Source organism: Danio rerio, chromosome 22, assembly GCF_049306965.1.
Source record: "Danio rerio strain Tuebingen ecotype United States chromosome 22, GRCz12tu, whole genome shotgun sequence".
Taxonomy (NCBI): domain Eukaryota; kingdom Metazoa; phylum Chordata; class Actinopteri; order Cypriniformes; family Danionidae; genus Danio; species Danio rerio.
The window spans coordinates 17,982,669-18,002,186 of NC_133197.1; the positions used below are offsets into that span (position 1 = coordinate 17,982,669).

Genomic DNA, 19,518 nt, shown 5'->3' on the forward strand with positions numbered 1-19,518 from the left:
GCTCCGTGCATGTGAACTAACGTTGATTGGTGGAGAAGACATGTCAAAACAAACAAAACAAAAACAAGCATGAGGCGTTTCTTTGAAAATGACGCTTTTATGGCTGGCATTCTGCGCGTTGGTGTGCACGATCACATTATCGCCCTTTATTTAGTCACTAGGCATTAAACGTCAACGGAAAATGCGAGCAAAAGGCGTCCCGGTGTGAACGGGCCTCAACAGTATTTAAGTACAGTAACTGAATGATAAAAATAAAAGCAATTTAATAAAATTAATCGTTGTTAAAGTCACAAGTGGTACATTTTCTTATGCCTAAATGCTTTTAAAATCATTATACAGTTCCAGGGATTAAAGTACATGCTAATTATGAAGTATAATACAAACTCAACATTGCTTATAATCCTGCAATGTGTGTATTGTGAATTATCACACTGCGATATCAATGCTGAAGCCATATACTGTGCAGCCCTAACCTATAGTTGTAGAACATCTGACTTGTCCCCTATTTTTAAAGATAGGTAAACTTGCTAAATGTATAAGTAAGCATTTTGTTGCTTATATGAGTTTTAATATCTTGTTTTATTACTGTTTTAGTTGTTTATTTTACATTTTACCCTCTTTAGTTCTTAAAATAAACAAAATTGGCAACATGCTAGCTATCATTATCTTGGCGTCTTTTCTGTAATACAAAAAAGTAGGGCCTACAATAAATATACAATAAAAGAAAAATACATTGTTAAATAGCTGCTTCATTAGTGCATTTATCCAGTTAAATGGATAAATGTGTACATTTATCCGACAATGTGTACATTTATGTGTACATCCACCGAATTGGCTCTATCACTGTCACTTCACTCCACCAATAGCTAGTGTGTGGTGAGCGCACTGGCGCCGTTGTCCTGTGGCAGCCGTCGCATCATCCAAGTGGATGCTGCACACTAGTGGTGGTGTGGAGAGACCCCCCCCTCTCACGATTGTGAAGCACTTTGGGTGTATGGCCATACACAATAAATGCGCTTTATAAATACACATTACATTTACTACTACTACATTATTTCTGAGGTTAGCACCGGCATCAGTCACAGTGAGGTGTATGTGAAGGCTGCGCCTGACCATCATCCAGCCCTAATATTTACTAAATGATTTTTGTTCACAGAACTTTATATATTCATCTGATTGATTAGCAAGTCAACATAGGATTTAATATTGTGCTCTTTTTAGGATCAAATGTGATATGCCTGAATTTTCACATCTGTGCTGCATCTACAGAGCAAGAGTGGAAAAGAGCTGCTGGCCCTTTAAAACAGGTTAGCGTCGACTGCGGCTGATTACAGTCGGAAGGGAAAACAGGCGTTTATCCAAGCCACTGATTATGTCATTTTTAAGCCCCCAAAACACAGCGCTGCGTGCGGAGTGTGTGGGGCGCAGAATTATGAAGCGAGGAGTAGATTGTGTGAAGGAGAGAGCGGGAAATGGGAATGGAGTGCTGTTTGTATGATTAAACTGTCGGCTTGGTGGCACAGGCCACGTTGAAGAGCCGGGCCTGAGATTTGACCGTAATGAAAATGCCCCCGAACTGCAACCCCCCCTCCCCCCACCCTTTCAAAACGTTGCTTCAGACCAGCCTCGGGTCTGTCCATACGCTGAGAAGAGAAAGGAGACGTGGAACAAGATAGACAGACAGGCAGAAGAGAGGGAATGAGAAAGTAGCCTTCCGTAGCAAATGGTTTCGTGGCCGCACGAGATGTAGACAGAAAGCAAAGACGTGGGGTGAGCGCTTGAACAAGTAAACTTCAAATTAGTGTTGACTTTTTTTTTTTTTTTTTGTGATGTACCTTTTATTTTACCATTAAAGGCATAGTTCAGTGAAAAATGAAAAAAGACTCGCCCTCATTAAAAATCTGTTTGAATTGTTTCAAAACAAAGGATAAGATGAGAAATGTATCAGTGCTTTTTTTTTAGCTCAACAGGCCTGTAGCTAGCCTGGTGAAAGGGATGGTTCTTTTTTTTCTCAAAAAGTGGACCTTTTGTGGTTATAGGCTTCATTTAGGCTACTATTTAATTATGAAATTTAAATACTGCATTTTAGTGGCATTTCAAGCACTATTTTAGCTGAAATAGATTGTCTGATGGTCATCATAACCAAAAAAAGTACATTCGAAAATCCATGAATAACAACTATAGCCAAAATAGTATTCAAATTCATTTTAAAATGGGCCACTTTTGGTGCTTCACACCTTTTCTTTGGTCATTTTTTGTTCTAAGATTTAGAATAAAAGTTAGTTGTAAAATATTTTCTCTATTTAAAAGCAATACAGTTGTGAAAGTTGACTTCACTTTATCACATTTTCTGTTTTCTTGCATAGCTGGATGTTGGTCTCATGAAAAATAATTGTGCACTGACCAAAACTGATTAGCTGAAGTCACGCTGAAGCGACAGCCGACAGAGGATTCCACTTGTTCTTAAAACTGTTATTTTTACTTATTGTGATTGCATTGCAGTCAAAAGTAGGGCAAATGAGCTCATGTTTGGGACAAATTCTGGACCTTTGTCAGTGAGGGGTGGGTCTTTCAAACCACCTGGTTACAGGCCTGTTCAATATGTTCAAGTTTGAAATGGCATGAGGGCGAAAGACAAAACAAAAACCTTAAAGAGCGTTCACACAGAATCATGCTTTAATCTGGTTTCACGTCACATTTGAAATACATTCATCAACATCAGATATATTCGATTTACCACAAAATGTGAATCAAATATGAGTCGCATTACCTCCCTCCCTCCTAAAAAAATCAGCTTTCTGCCTTAAATACTTACAATTTCAGCATTCACACTGACACGTTTAGTCTGCTTTCACACCACATTTGGATTGCATTTACACTAGATTTGATGTCTCTTTTTTTGTGTGACCAAATACAAACATATAATATTTGCTGCTTTGTGTCTGAAGAAAGGGGTGGCACGGTGGCTCGATGGTTAGCACTGTCACCTCACAGCAAGAAGGTCGCTGGTACGAGTCCCAGCTGAATCAGTTGGCATTTCTGTGTGGAGTTTGTATGTACTCCTCGTGTTTGCGTGGGTTTCCTCCGGGTGCACCGGTATCCCCCCCAGTCCAAAGTCAAAATTGACCATAGTGCATGAGTGTGTGTCTGTGAATGTGAGTGTATGGGTGTTTCCCAGCACTGGGTTGCAACTGGAAGGGCATCCGCTGTGTAAAACATATGCTGGATAAGTTGGCCACTCATTCCTCTGTGGTGAACCCTGATGAACAAAGGGACTAAGCCGAAGGAGAATGAATGAATGTCTGAACAAAGCGTTTATTTAAAGAGCTGTTCACACCAAGAACGATAACGATAACCATCACATTTTAGCAGTCACTCCGATTCAGTATATAAAATATAAACGCAACATATTTGACAACTTTAATTTTTCAGCTGATGAATGATTAAAACATTCACTGCAGTTCAGAATAGACTCAAATTTAAAGAGCCTAGCCTGCAAAGACTCCCTCAACATTGTCTCGTTGAAGTGTGGGAACGTCTAAAAGTGTCAAATATTCAGTGATTCGCCGGCTAGACGCTCCAGCTGCTCTATTCAGCTGCAGGTGAAGAAGGACCCTAGAGGTCAAGGTCAGGGGGGGTTTGTTGTATGATCAGACATCTCGCTGCACCCCGAAACGAATTTGACTAGCAATTAAGGGGGTGCGTATTAATGCAACATCTTTTCATTAAAAAAAGGATGTTACTTCAAAAAATGAGAATTTACTGACTTAAACTTTGTTTTTTCCTTTATTAATGCAAGAAGATATTTTAAAGAATATCAGAAATGGCAGCGGTTCATTCCACTTTGATGACCCCAGATTAATATTGGCATTAAGCCGAAAAGTAAATGTATGAATGAATGAAAATGGTAGAAAAAAATACTATTGAACTCAATTGCTTCCAACATTCTTCAAAATATCTTCTTTTTGTGTTCAACTGAATAAAGAAACTTAATTACATTTGAATTAAATAACAGTTTATAATAACAGAATTTGCATTTTTGGGTGAACTATCCCTTTATTTTGCATAATCACAAGTCTGCTTTAACGAAGGGCATTTTCATTGGTGGCATCATCGCCGGTTTTCTGTCCGTCTCCCGCAGTGTAAACAATGATACCCCTTTAAGAGCAGCGCTTTTCTTCCTCTCAACATGTTTCTCCAAAGAAACCAAGTTTTCTGAATAGCGGACGAAGACACAAGCCCACCCTCTGGACGATTCCATTATTCATCTCCACCTATGCTTCATTAGCTCAGCTGAAAAAAGTCCTCACCCCCTCCGTCCCGCCGTCTCAATGGACCCGTCCCCGTCTTTACCCCTCTTCCTTAATCGTCTCAAACTCGCGTTGAAATCAAGCTCAGAAACGCTGCTGTTTTGAGCCTCTCTCTCCTTTCCGGCTCATTCTCTCAACTCACACACACACCCACACCCACCCACTGCTTAAATCCCTATCAGCATGTCAACAAAATGTCCGCCCAGCTGGGGTTGACACTCGGTCTCCTCTGGGGCTCCGGCTGCTCCTCGCTGACCCGCTCCAGTTCTCGTGTTCATTTGTTTGTCTCTAGAGCTGCTCACACACACTCCAGTACATCAGCGTTGTTTAGAGTTTAATGAGGAGATGCTTCAGGACTTTATCACTATAGTGAGGTGGGCATCGGTGTGTGGTTGATAAATAATTGTAGTATTAATGAAAAAGTGGCTTCTGTCATAAGAAAGGGCCTTGAATATGGGTTGAAATATTTAAAAATAAAAATAAAATGTTAACAAGGGAATGAGAAACTTCTCAGTTAAAAATATCTCTTTATTATATAAATATGTGTGTTTTGTGTGTGTATACTATTAAAATGTCTTATTTTGTGATGCATGCACACACACACACAAATTAACATCATTTTTGAAAATAATTGACGCAGATTAAAACGTGACGGTGTGATTTCTCAAATCTTAGTTCAAAAATAATTTTGGCGGAGGTATTGCGGACAAAATAATACATGAAATCTGACATTTATGAGTGATTATTTTTATATTCGTGAAGATATTCATGTTACCCATTCATGATTATTATCATTATTATGCTACAAATAATAAATGAAAATAAGTCAAATGTGGTATGATAATAACGCAAATAAATAGCTGTGTGAGTGTGTGTGTGTTTAAAATATTTATGCTTAATATAATATTTATATATTATTATTTATATATTATCTATATTATTTTATATAATATTTATGCTTAATATAATATTTAATATAATATTTTAATAAATTAAAATAAGTAAAATATAGCATGATAATAAATAATACTAATAAATAACTGAGCATGTGTGTGTGTGTTTAAAATATTTATACATAATATAATATTTGTTTCTCTTGGTTTTAAAATAACGTAAGTTAATATAAGTAAGTATATTATAAATAAGAATATTAAATATACGTATAATGTATTAAATAATATAATTTATTACGTTTTAAGTCATTTCTGTTACTAATTTTGTTAATATTTGGTTATAAATGTATCAAAAAAAGTATAGAAGAGCGATAATCAATACATATTTATTACTATACTTTAGAAATTTTGTTTAAATAGAATACATTATTCATAATGTATGCATATTTTATGTCCATTGTAGAAATTGGCAGCTAATATATAGACTTCTGTTTGGATATTCAGTCACATTTAAAAATATATTTTGGGATTTTTTTATTATTGTTACTATTATTATTATTATTATTATTATTACTATTAGTTTTATTAATAATAATAATAATTATTATTATTATTATTGTTGTTGTTATTATTATTAGTAATAATAATAATAAAAATTAATCTGTCATTTTTACAGTGTATGTACATGTCCTCCTCCCTATTTTTACATATCCATTGACTTTGCCATTTTATAATATTCTAATGCGTCTTCCACCTCCCATCCTGCTTAGTGGCTCTTTTCCCATCTGGATTGTTCTGTTATGATTATATAATTATGGGATTGCAGTAAGATCGTGACACCATGCTGAACATGTGGCTGATTCAGTGGAGAAGCTGTCTGATCTGCCTGTATATTATGATATTCTGGACACTGTCCTGCTCAGTGGAGTCTCGGCGGTGCTTAGTATCTGCCAGCGTAGCACAATTTGCATGTAAATGTATTCAGATGAAGGCAAACACGCAGACCACCAGCTTTGCTGGATCTTGTGTACCAGAATACAGGTGTCTGTAAAAATGAGTCGCATCCTAGCAGTAGATTATGAGAAGACGACAAAGAAAAAGCCAGAACAGGTCACGTAAACCCGTAGTAAATTGCAACTGAAAGTAATTACATTCATCTAATGCCCTGTGATCCACGTTGAATAATGAGTTTTCATGTTTGGCCCGAGACATGTCGACGGCATTGTTTTGCATTTCAGACAGGCACATTACAGGCAGCTTTACGGAAGTATCCAGGGGTCCTCAGGCTGTCAGTGGAGGGAGACAAGCAAGCGAGGGAGGGCTGTGATGGTCTACAGTATATCTTTAAAAGAGCTTTAGAGAGAATCAAGTTAATGTTTAGTGCTGGCAGTTCTTTTAATTAATTTTAGGAAGAAACTGAAGTGAAAATGGATTTAAACTGAAGCAATCAATTAAAGCATTTAAAAAAACAAAACAAATATTTTGTGGCTACAATGTTTTTTTTTATCTATACAAAATGAGGCATGGATTCTCTAAAAATTAAATATGGAATTTTATTAAACTGACTTGAAATCTGAGCGTTCAGACTTAAACATTTGGAATATGGTTTCACACCACATTTGGGTCAGATTGTGTCAGATAAACATAAAATTCATGATTTTTATATAAATATTTAATATGTTTGATTTTGTGTTTATTAATTATTTTTTCTTTTGAATATAAGTAAAATAAGTACGTTTTCAGTCAGATTCAGATAGGCTTTCAATAGACAATACAATAATTTCTAATAATTAAAATCAAATCCACATCCAAAATCCATACATTAGAGAAAGCCAAGCAAGTATTTAGAGACTACAATGCTTTTTTTATGCATAGAAAAGGAATCATACATTAAATAAAAATTAAATATGGAAATTTGTTTATGAACTTTAAATCTGAGCATTCCCACTGACACATTTGAATCTGATTTCACACCACATATGAATTAGGATTGTAAGCATTTGATTTCTTTTAATTTATTTATTTATTTATTTTTTTTATCAATTATCAATTTATCAATTTTTTTTTATATTATTTTTTAACAACATTGTATATTTCTTCATAAACCAAAAATCTGAGCATTCACTCTCTTTCATTCGAATCTGGTTTCACTCCAATTTAGGATTGTGTTTGGAAGCATCAGATTTGTTTTTTGTTTATTCAGTTTAGTTTTATATCAACAAAATTTTTAATAAACCTTAAATCTGAACATTCACTCTGACACATTAGAATCTGGTTTCACACCACATTTGGATTGGGATTGTAAGCATTAGATTTCTTTTTTGTTTGTTTTTTAAACAATATTTGTATATTTATTAAAAAAACTAAAATCTGAGCATTCACACTTTCTCATTCCAATCTGGTTTCACTTCAACTTAGGATTGTGTTTGTAAACATCAGATTTCCTTTTTGTTCGTTTAGTTTTTTAATAAAATGTTTTAAATATATTTAATAAACCTCAAATCTGAACATCTACACAGGCAGATTAGAATCTGATTTCACACCCCATTCGGATTTGCTTAGTAAACCTGTGAAACCTGTTCATTTACACGTTTGGATCTGGTTTTCCACATCTAGACCAGTTTTAAACATGAAATTTCATGTTTGTGTGTTTTGTTGTTGTTGTTGTTTTTATTAAAATTATGCATTTTGGTTCAAATATTGCAAAAACTCAAATTGTTGCTGCTTGTTTCCCAAACAACTTCTCATATTTGACTAAATAAGAAACAATATTACAGATAATGGCTACCAGCACAGTATAATGAGCAAAGTAAGCACCACCAAGAATGTCTAAATATCATCTTGTTTAAACGTGGGAAAGTGTAAAAGTGTCAAATATTCAGTGATTCGCTGGCTAGACGCTCCAGCTGCTCTATTCAGCTGCAGGTGAGGAAGGACCCTAGAGGTCAAGGTCAGGGGGGTTTGTTGTATGATCAGACGTCTTTTGACTAGCAAATAGAGGGACACACAATACTGCGGCTTGGTGTGTATGGGATGTATGGTGTGTATGGAATGTAGATGTGGATTTAATTGCAGATCTAGCAACCCTAAGGAGGTCGTCGCTGTCCAGATCTATATCTATTTTTCTGTGCATATCTGCTGTCTTAGTTTTTTCTTCTTGGGGCTGTCAGAAAGCTAGTTTTCTAAAGAGGTTTTTTTAAAGTAGTGCCAAATATAGGACTGGTATGACGGCTGTTTATTTTTAGCATACATTGATTCAGTTGCAAATGAGGCGAGATTTTTTTTTTAAAGACTCAATAATAAGGTATTTTATTTTGTTATATGTTTAATTAGTTTTAGATTTTATGATTTAAATTGCTTTATTTACAGTTATTTTATTATAAGTTAATATTTTTTTTAATAAGTGTATTATATATATATTAGGCGTTGAACGTTTTTAGATTTTTGAATGTCAACTTTTATGTTACGTTTTATGATTTTAGTGCAAAAAAATGCACTGTCAACACTTTAATTTCTTTAATAATGCAACATTATCACCCGAGCTAATTTTACTGGTAAATAAATTGCTCAGACGCATATTTTACCGCTATGATGGTGCGTGCTAGAAAGCTGCTCAGAATCCTGCTCAAGTCGGGCATTTTTTGAGGTTACTGGCTCATCTTGGTTATCAGACATTTCCTGCACATCTCCATCGCATTCTTCACCTGGGATGATATTTACACCCACTATAAAGTTTGTCACACCTCCACAGCGGCACACTTCATGTTTCTGCATGCTTCACAGTTTATTCACAAAATATGTCCACGTCTACGCGTCACAGAGGGCAACAGCCAATCACATTACTTTTCTGTGATTGGCTAACATCTGCTCTAGTGTATTTTGCTTGGAGTGACCTAACTGGCATCTGTTTGACGATTTAAAGTTCTCAAAGTTCATGTGAATCTTTGACGTTGACATAAGAAAAATAACATTTTAAAAAGTACTTACCTTCGTGTGTAAAGCTGCCATGTAGTTCAAGTCAAACCATGTGATCTACGCAGCGCCACTAGTCGACGTCGATCAAAAGGCATCACGGCAGAGTATCTAATATAAAATAATAGATCTATTTTTATAGATAGATTATATAGATTGTCACGGCTGAACTTTAAAGTTGACTAGTCAATTAGTCGACTAGTTGGTGCAACCTCTAATATAGATAGCTAATAAATTTATATTAGTGGTTACACCGACTAGTCAACTAATTGACTTGTCGAAACAAAAGGCATCACGGCAGAACATAAAAGTCGACTAGTCAATTAGTCGACTAGTCGGTACAACCTCTAATATAGATAGCTAATATATACATATTAGTGGTTGCACCGACTAGTCGACTAATTGACTAGTTGAAATAAAAGGCGTCACGGCAGAACAATAAAGTTAACAGTTAACTAGTTAATTAGTCGACTAGTCGGTGCAACCTATATATATATATATATATATATATATATATATGTATGTATGTATATGTATATATATATATATATATATATATATATATATATATATATATATATATATGTATGTATGTATATATGTGTGTGTATGTATGTATATATATATATATATATATATATATATATATATATATATATATATATATATATATATATATATATATATATATATATATATATACATATACATACATACATATATATATATGTTCAATTCACTTATGTTAAACAATAAAAAATATTATAAAACACAGTTATTATTATATACCGTTTATTTTTTACATAAAAGATCAAAAGTATTATTTCCTATTTTTTTAAATAATAAAGTGCCCCAGCAGTCAGCACATGTGCTCTAACACACATTAATCTGTGTCTCTCCTGCATGATGCAAGTACAGGTCCTGCTCACTGCTGCTCCTCATCACTTTCTGTCCTCTCTCTTGACAGTCTGTATCATTAAGCAAAAAAAAAAAAAAAAAGCCAAACAAAATAAAAACCAATGCAGGTCATTTCAACACTGACTCCAGTCTCCTCCTCCTCCTCTACACCCTGAAAAATGATGCAACTAACCAGTTAGCGAAGCTTTGTTAACCGACCAAACATTACATTATTCTGTAGTCTACTGTAGAGAAAGCATATGTCCTCCTTTATTTCAGTCATTGATGATGCAGAATTAATATGCAGTCAACAGCTTGCCTCACTCAAATAATAGGACCCAGTAGCAGAAAGTCTAGAGGGGGGTTTAACCAGTGCTCAAATCTTAATAGGACATCAGACATGAGCCCCCCTTCATAAAATCCCTGTCTGCATCGTATATATGTGTGTTTTCGCTATTGAGGGGGTTCCAGACATGGGTTATTTCTGCCCCCCATCCAGATCTGGAGGATATATTAGATCGGCTTTGACGTGACGTGTCTTCAACGGTTGCTAGCCTATAGCTTCAAGCTAACTGTTTTGTTTACAGTCAGAGATTTCACATAAATCACTATCCAAAGCCTCGACTGGTGAAAAGGTTAGACTTTAAGCTGGATTGGGAAGTCTGTAGTGTGAAGGTTAAGATGAAATTACTATAAGGCTGAATTTTTTTAGGGGCTTATAAAATTTTGTTTTTATTTAGCTGTTTTTAATGTTATTGTTTTTTTTTATATCTTTTTAAAGCAAAATATTTTTTTAAATATACATATAATAATTTTAATATAATAGCAAACACACACAGATATTTTGTATTAATATTAGTATAACTTAGCTACTATTATAGATTTTATTATAGAAAAAAATATTATTATAATAATTTTGTAATATTAATTACATTTTTTTTCATTTTAAGTTCAGTTTCAGTTCAGTTAAAAATAAAAATACAAAATATTTTTTCATAATAAAATTTTAAATAATTTAATATAATATAATAAAAAAATAATATAATATAATTTAATGTAATATAATTTAATGTAATAATATAATATAATATATTTTTATATATTATATATTTTTAAATATTTTCTAATTTATTAGAATGAAATTTTTAGTTTCCTCATACACATGACATACTTAATGGTTCAAAAAACACAATATCCTGCACAAAACACAAATCTGATAGAACACATACTGCAATAGAAACCATAAAGACCACGCTTCATCCCCTACACCTGACATCCACGTTTGATCTCCATAACGCCTCAGCCGTTCGCCATGACACTGTCCCATGACCAAGCAGGCCAGCCGTTGTGCACTGATGATTAAGCAGGGTCAGTGGTTGGTCTGTCTGCACCTCAATCCCCAGAGGTGATATTAAGCCCCCCAGACTGGAACCAACAAGCCTCTCTCTCCACCCCCACAGGCCTGAGGTCAAGCCCAGCGCCCAGACAGTCCTGCCTCTGACCCCTGTCTGGCTCTGGGCTCGGGGGTCAAACATCATGGCTGATAAAGTCTGCTTCTCCTGCCCCTTCCGACTGCCGCTGGTAAACACAGCTCCGCGTCCTGGCATCCGTGTGCAAGTCAATCAATTCCCAAGCCCCTCCTACTGAACTAAGCCACACCTCTTTCAAGTGGTGTACATTCAATAGCTGTTTACATAAGATGCAAATTTATGTGCAAAGCTGGAATATATTAGCATAAATATTTGCAAATTAAGCACCGTTTCCTTCCAATGAGTTAAATAGAACAAAATCGACACTTCCTGAGTGCAAAATATCAAAAAGAAAAACTGAATTTGCTGCAGTTGGAGAAGCTACGGTGGATATCTTTTTCTGATGTAATATATTAATTACGCCACAGAAGACAAAACGTAATGAATGCTCTAGGACAGTGTTTCTCAACCTTTGCCTGAGACCCCCTTTTCCCCCAGAAAATATTGTAAGGCCCCCCTCCACATTTAAAGATCTTATCGCTCATATAAATTTGCAGTAGGTACTGTATGTCAAAAAAGGACGGTTTGTTTGTTACTATATCTAGATCTTGTTTATGGACAAATTATAGTCTAATGTAAAATATAAAAGCAAAACATCAGTGGGCCATTTGTTTTGGGTACACCTTGCGTTATTGTGGATGAGTCTTCTGAAAATGTCTTATAAATTTAGACGGTCTCATGCGTTCGTTAGCAAGAACTTTGGTGAAGATTATGCATGTGGCTGGGTCAGGGACTCTTTGCTTCAAGAAAATAAAATAAAACCATAGTTCAGGAAACTATCTTGCTGTTTCCAGTATTGCTAGCGCTGTGACCTAAAATGGTTGGAGCTTCCTCACCTGGGTCCAGTATGCTTGGGTCATTAGTTGTAGCTGCTGAAGGCGAATCAGTAAGACTTTGTCTTTTTTGTGGAGTACAAATCACAAATTTGTCAACCGAGGGATAAAATGAACTAAAGCAACATGATTGTTTTCCTAATTGTCCACTGCTAAAAATGTTTTTTTAAATATAACGTGTCCCCCCCACAGAACTTGCTGGGGCCCTCTTGTGGGTCGCGACCCCCCCTGGAGGTAATGGACCACTTTGCTTTCAAATATGGCTGACAGACTTTTAGATTGACTGAAACAACATTTCTGATTTTTTACATTGCGGTTGGTCTGTTGGTTTGCTCATTTTTGCGGTTCCATCTCTCCCAAATTTTACCGTCACATGATCTGTTAAAACAAAATCACATCAATTTTTTGATGTGCATTTAGAAATATGTGCGAAAACATGTTTTTATTTTATGCACATTTTTTTTTCTTATCAAATACACTTTTTCAAAAATTTTAATGCCTCTCTTGGCAATACCATTAAGCATTTTCATGCCATATTTCAATAATGCGTCTAAAAATGGGTGGCTGGAAACATGTTTCTTGATTTTTTTTCTCTGTTTTCTCTGTTTCATCTTTATCATCCTGGTAATGTAGCAGCTAATATTAATTTACACTGAGGAAGGGCAAAGGGTTGCTCAATAACTACTGAGAGGTTTTAGCTGCTGTCTGGGCTTTCTCTGCCTTTCTACACCTCCCTCTCTTCAAGTGTTCAATACTTTTTCCCTGTGTCATTTCATTCTATTATGCATAACTAGGGCCAGAAGGAATCTGCATACATTTTTTGCTATTTCTGCGCAGAATTTTGGTAAAAATCTACGGAATGATTTTGGGAGTATGAAATTAAAAGTAATACTTTTTTAACTTTTATTTGTTGTTTACAATGCAAATCCAATTAGATTCACTTTATTTGGTAAACAAAGCAAGTCTCTTATATAAAATATCTACTAAAAGCCAGAAAATATTGCTTTACAAACTGTATTGTAAATAAACCATATAAATATTTTTTTAATTAGACAATATTATTACTGAAATTAATTCAAACTGAATAAACATAAATTTTTACACATTTACACAAGCTAATCAACAGAATCAATGATAAGCTAAGAATCTGAGGAATTCTGAGCGTGCAGATTTTGTGTGTGGGCCTATGCATAAAATAATTTGTCAACTAATTAATATTGTTTTCTTTGCATGTATAGATTTATTTGGTTGTTACCAACATTTGGTGAAAATTTTAAAGTCGACAGCACCTTTATAAATATGTTTTCTGAGTAAAATGGTGACGTGTTCAATACTTATTTTCCCAGTGGATAGTCAAAAACTCAGTGAGAGGTATATTCCGCTTTAAATTGTGCTGTATTTATATTATTAATGTAAATAACGTTATGCTTGGTACTTTAGCATGACATCAGTACCACAAGCAAGTAGAAATTATTTAATTTGTATATTCCCTACAGTACAGTAATGTTGAGTGTGTTCGTAATTTGGGCGGCACGGTGGCTCAGTGGTTAGCACTGTCGCCTCACAGCAAGAAGGTTGCTAGTTCGAGTACCAGCTGGGCCAGTTGGCATTTCTGTGTGGAGTTTGCATGTTCTCCCCGTGTTTGCATGGGTTTCCTCTGAGTGCTGCTCCGGCTTGCCCTACAGTCCAAAATCATCATCATCATGAGATTAACACCTCATTGTATAACACCTCATTGTATACAGCTTTTAAAAAACACCTCACTGACTGTTTACAGTTTAACAGAAGCCCCTCCCACAAGTCACGCAAAGAATATTGGGCCATATGAAAATTGTGGATAGGAAGTGTGCTTCTGGTGTTGGGTTCTTTCAAGTGTCTGAGTGGTCTAACCAGTGTACTAATTTTGTCTTTTTGTGTGTGTTCTCAGGTGTTGTGACACATAAGAAAAACAGAAGAAATCTCAAGACAACAAGCGGATCAAGAGGAGATGTTTTTCCTTTCTTCTATTTTTTTTTTTTTTTGTCACTCTACGTAAAAAAACACTGTAGTTGTTGTTTTTGTTGGATCTGTCTTCAAGTAAGTAATTGTGACCAACAACGGTAAGTTTTTTAAATCTACAGTACTACAAAGTATATTATAGATATTAGAGCTTGATAGTGCAGATCTTTAAGTAGATGTCTGGATAGATGCTGTATTCATGATAGGCACATATTAGGATTTAAATTTATGATAAAAACATTTCTCAATAGATTTTCAGATAAATGTTACTGCATAAAGATGTTTTTGCACGGTTTAAGGCAAAGTTGTTATCCCTACTTTTTTATTAACTTTAAAACTTCTCAAGTGATGTTTAAAAGAGCAAGGAAATTTTCCCAGTACTTCCTGTTGTATATTTTTTTCAGTGTAAATCTTTTAGTTTGGCTGAAATAAATACAGGTTTTACATTTTAAAAAAGATTTTAATCAGGGTCAATATTAGAAACGTAATGGCTACATAATGGTTGGGCTACAGAACAAACCAATGTTGTCCAATGAGCTGTAACAACAGAGCTCTTGAGGTTTTTTGGGGGACAACTTAATTGATTTACGCTCAATCCACTTCAATTTGTAATAACAAGTTAACTTAATCAATTTATGTTGGGACTACTTGAAGGAATTGTGTGGAACCCAGCCTTTTTTAGCGTAGTTAACCTAATTATTACCATAGATAAGTCTTTAAATTGCACTTTAAGCGGAATAATATCCTGCAAAATAACTAGTAAAATATTATGTATTGTCTTCATGGCAAAAACAAAAGCAATTTGTTTTTTAAATAACTGAGTTATTAAAAATCAGTTATTTAAACTATCATGCTTAAAAATGTGTTAATATCATCTTCTATTCGTTAAACATCTCTTGGGAAATATTTGAAAAAGATTTCAAATGTCCTAATTAATTTTGCCTTTTACTGCATATATTCAGGTAGATATTTGGGTGAATATTCAGGTAGGTATGTGGATATTTGGATAGATATTCAGATAAAGCAGTAGATATTTGAGAATAGAAGTAGACAGATGTTCTTCTGGCAGAGAGTTATATATTCATATTCCAGTGGAAAGTTATTCAGGTAAAAATGTCTGTGTTTTTTTAAACTGTTCAATTGAACTGCACGATTGCCTTGTATTAAAGATGAAAAATAAATACTGAAATAAATCTTTCTTTGTAATCTGTGTTTTCTTTCCCCTCTTGGGTCTTTTAGCACTTTTCAAGAAGTATTTTGATGCTCTGAGTATTTTTTTTATGAACTAGAGCACGGGTGCCCAAACCTTTTTGTATAAAGGGCCAAACAAACAAACAAACAATCACATTTATAACACAGTGAAGTGCTGAATCTGCCTTTGACTTGATTTGCTCAACCAAAGTCTCAAAAGTTATAACTCAATGTCAAAAGTTATAAGATAATTATCCCAGAATAAATAGTGGCTAGCTAGGTCTGTAATTCTGATTTTGCTCGGTTGATATGAAGCTATGTGTGATATTTAATAGGATAACCTGATTACTGCACAATTCTGACATGAAACTTAAAATAATTTGTGTGCAAATTTACAAATTTTCAAAATTCATTTTGACATTTTTCTTTCCACAAGAAAACCAAGCGAGGTCCACAAAATGTATTTAGAAATCTATTTGGTATAGACTATTTATTCATTCATTCACAGTGGAATGAAACACCAACTTATCCAGCATATATTTTACACAGTGGATGCCCTTCCTGCTGCAACCCAGTACTGGGAAACACCCATACACACTCATTTATGCCCATACACTATACGGCCAATTTAGTTGATTCAGTTCACCTATACCACATGTCTTTGGACTGTGGGCGAAACCAGAGTACCCAGAGGAAACCCACACCAACACAAGGAGAACATGCCAAACTCCACACAGAAATCCCAACTGACCCAGCCAGCGACCTTCTTGCTGTGAGGCAACAGTGCTAACCACTGAGCCACCTTAAATCAATGTTGCCCTTAAATCATTTTTTTTATTTATTTTTGTTGTAAAATAATCCTACTGCAAGATACTAATACAAGGATGCGAAATCAAATGAGCACAAATGTAATCTAAATGTAATCCAAATGTAGTCAGATAACGTTATCATTAGGGATGCTCTGATCAGGATTTTGCAGCTGATACAGAGTTCCCATTCCTTGTCTTGGTGATCAGCTTATACCAAGTACCGATTCTGGTTTATCAAGCTTTATATAACTTTGCCATTGCATGAGCACATTTACCCTTTAAGTACGAGATCTCGTCTTATCTACACTGTAAAACCCAACAGTCAACTTTATCAAATGAAATAAGTTAACTCAAAATCTACAAAAAGTTAATTGTACTCATTTGAAAAGAGTTTTGAACTCAGTGTTGCAGGTAATGAGTTTATGAAATACCTCATTACTTCAACTTAAATCCAGTAAGTTCACAGTACTCATATAGATTAGTTTTTTTTTTAAACTCAAATGGTTTGTAACAGTCGGTTTCCTCAAATGGTTTGTTACCTTAACTTTTTGAGTTTTACAGTGTAAGATAATAAATTAAGGATGTTGCATACATAAAATGGTCAGAAACAGCTTTACAAAAAGAAAATAAATAAAAAAGATTAAAAAATGGTAAGAAAAATGACTAATGATGCAATTTGGAAACATTGCTCATGCGTTGTAGCTCTGCTGATGAATAACCCGGGCGCATAACCCAGATGCATCTTCCTGTGCTTGTAAACTTGTAAACAAACACTTGCGATTAACAAGTACCGAACGAGTCGTGAAATTTGATTAACGGCCAATACCGATCTCCGGCCAATCGATCGGAGCTTCACTAGTTATCATAATTTTTTTATCCAAGGTAATACATTAGCTGCACTGTAAAAATAAATCTGGGGTGCCGGACAAAACGTAATATAAAGGCCGTTAAATTACAAGAATTTACCGTTAAGTAACAGGCGTTAAATTACAGACATTTATCATTATTCTACGGTAAAATTCTGTAATTTAATGGTCGTTATTTTACAGGGTTTTTTCGCCACCCCAGCTGCAGAAAAAAAAAACGTAAAATCACGGATTTTTTTTTACAGTGCAGCTAATGTAATATCTTCAATTTAAAATGTATGATAACTATAGATGCTACGATCAATCTGCTAAAGATCGGTATCGGCCATGAATCACATTTCACGACTCAATCAGCACTCATTGATCTAGCATATCTTACGAACCGAATGGTAAATTTCTGTAATTTAACTCCCATTATTTTAGGTCATTTTAAAAATGCTGATTTTTTTACAGTTTGCTAAATTAATATTATATTATAAAATTGTGTCATGTAATTTGTAATCAGTTACTGATTACAATTCACAAGTAATCTACCCACCTCTGATCCCAGTGAACAACCATCCCATTTTCACAGGAAAACATAACTCATTTTTGTGTTGGTTAATTCGGACATTACATTTGAATGAAAATGTACGATTTTAAAAAGGAGACGTGCCTCCAATCCACACCCTTGAGCCTACACTTCATTAGGGGATGAGCAAGTCATACTAACATGTACAAATTGATACGAATTAGCTATTAAATCAAGAAGTTATGAATGATATTGCATCAGAAGAACTCTTGTATAGTTTTTTAACAGTGTCGCAAACAGTGACTTTTGCTAGGCCAGAAAGTGTTCATTACCTTGAGAAGGAATCCACTAAACACGCACACACACACACACACACGCACGCACATCAGGCTTCTCTGGTGGCAGCCCTGCTTCCCATTGTTTTCCTTTAACTGTCAGCTCAAGCTCTGCTCCAATGCGCTCCAGTGCACCTACTGAAATCTGCCCAGCCACACTGACCCGGGATCAGGGCCAAGGCACCTCAGCCACCAGGAGGCCAGACATGGGCCTGAAAGAAAGCGAGAAGCAGAGATTATCCTATTCTGGGCCGGTCCGGCAGAGGGTACGGCGGTATTGACCACCCATGGAGCATCCATTGAGCCATGAGATGGTCTGATATACATGCTTACTGAGCATGGCAGATTCCCTTACTCTCGACGGGATAAACCCACGCAGAACAAGCCTCTTTCCGAGAGATTAGGGTGGCAGCTCTTGTCCCCTTATTCGCCCCCCCTCTTTTCTTGGACCATCCTCTGCCCAGAGACAGGGCTCAGAGTCTGCCGGAGGTGAAGCAGATTTTGGTGGTCTGCCAAGATGTTCATTGTCTTTGTCGTAAGAGGTGAGGAGAGGGAATTTGGCCGTCAGGTTTAGCATCCTCTGCCTGTCGTATTAGCTTTCTGGTAACATCAGATGAGAGAACAGAACAGTGTTTAGCCAGCTTTATGAAATCTGAATGCAAATACAAACACATGACAGATTTGTGTGATTCATCACATCGCAGAAAGCAAATATTTACGGTTACAGATACAAATGTAGCGTCTTTTTCAATTATATGACGTATTTTTATATTGAATCATGATTTTAGTTGTCAAAAATTGCGGTTCGTGGTTATGAACACTCAACAAACGTACATATTATATATAATATATTAACAAAAATGCATTTGTTTCCAGTAAGATTTTAAAATACAGGAGGAGTTGTCTATAGATGACTGGAGATGTTTAGTCATTAAAATTATTTGTGATTATATAGTATAAAATTACTGTTTAATATCACTTCTTAATAATAATAATAATCGATAATTTTTATTTTAAAATATATTTGTTGTTTCATTTATATCCATTATAAAATAAATACTGTCGATATTTTAAATATTTAATTTCACTCAAAAGAGAAATTTTTTTGCTTGTTCAAACTACTTATGCAAAATTAGCTGAAACAACATAATTCTTGAGGCTTCATTGGGACAACTTAATTTTTTATGTTCAATACACACACACATTCATTCATTCATTTTCTTTTCGGCTTAGTCCCTTTATTAATCAGGGATCACCACAGCGGAATGAATCGTCAACTTATCTAGCATATGTTTTTCGATGTACATGCCCTTTCAGCTGCAACCCATCACTGGGAAACATGCATATACTTTCATTTACAGTCATACACTATGG

At 35.0% G+C, this 19,518-nt stretch overlaps 1 long non-coding RNA gene across 1 annotated transcript in view; it reads left to right on the forward strand.

Moving 5' to 3' along the window:
- LOC110438274 (uncharacterized) overlaps positions 1-15,625 on the forward strand; it is a 49,068-nt gene extending 33,443 nt beyond the window's left edge. The window contains exon 4 of the long non-coding RNA XR_011008212.2: positions 14,362-15,625. This is a non-coding gene — a long non-coding RNA (uncharacterized lncRNA). The remainder of the gene's footprint in view (positions 1-14,361) is intronic.
- The last annotated feature ends 3,893 nt before the right edge of the window (positions 15,626-19,518 follow it).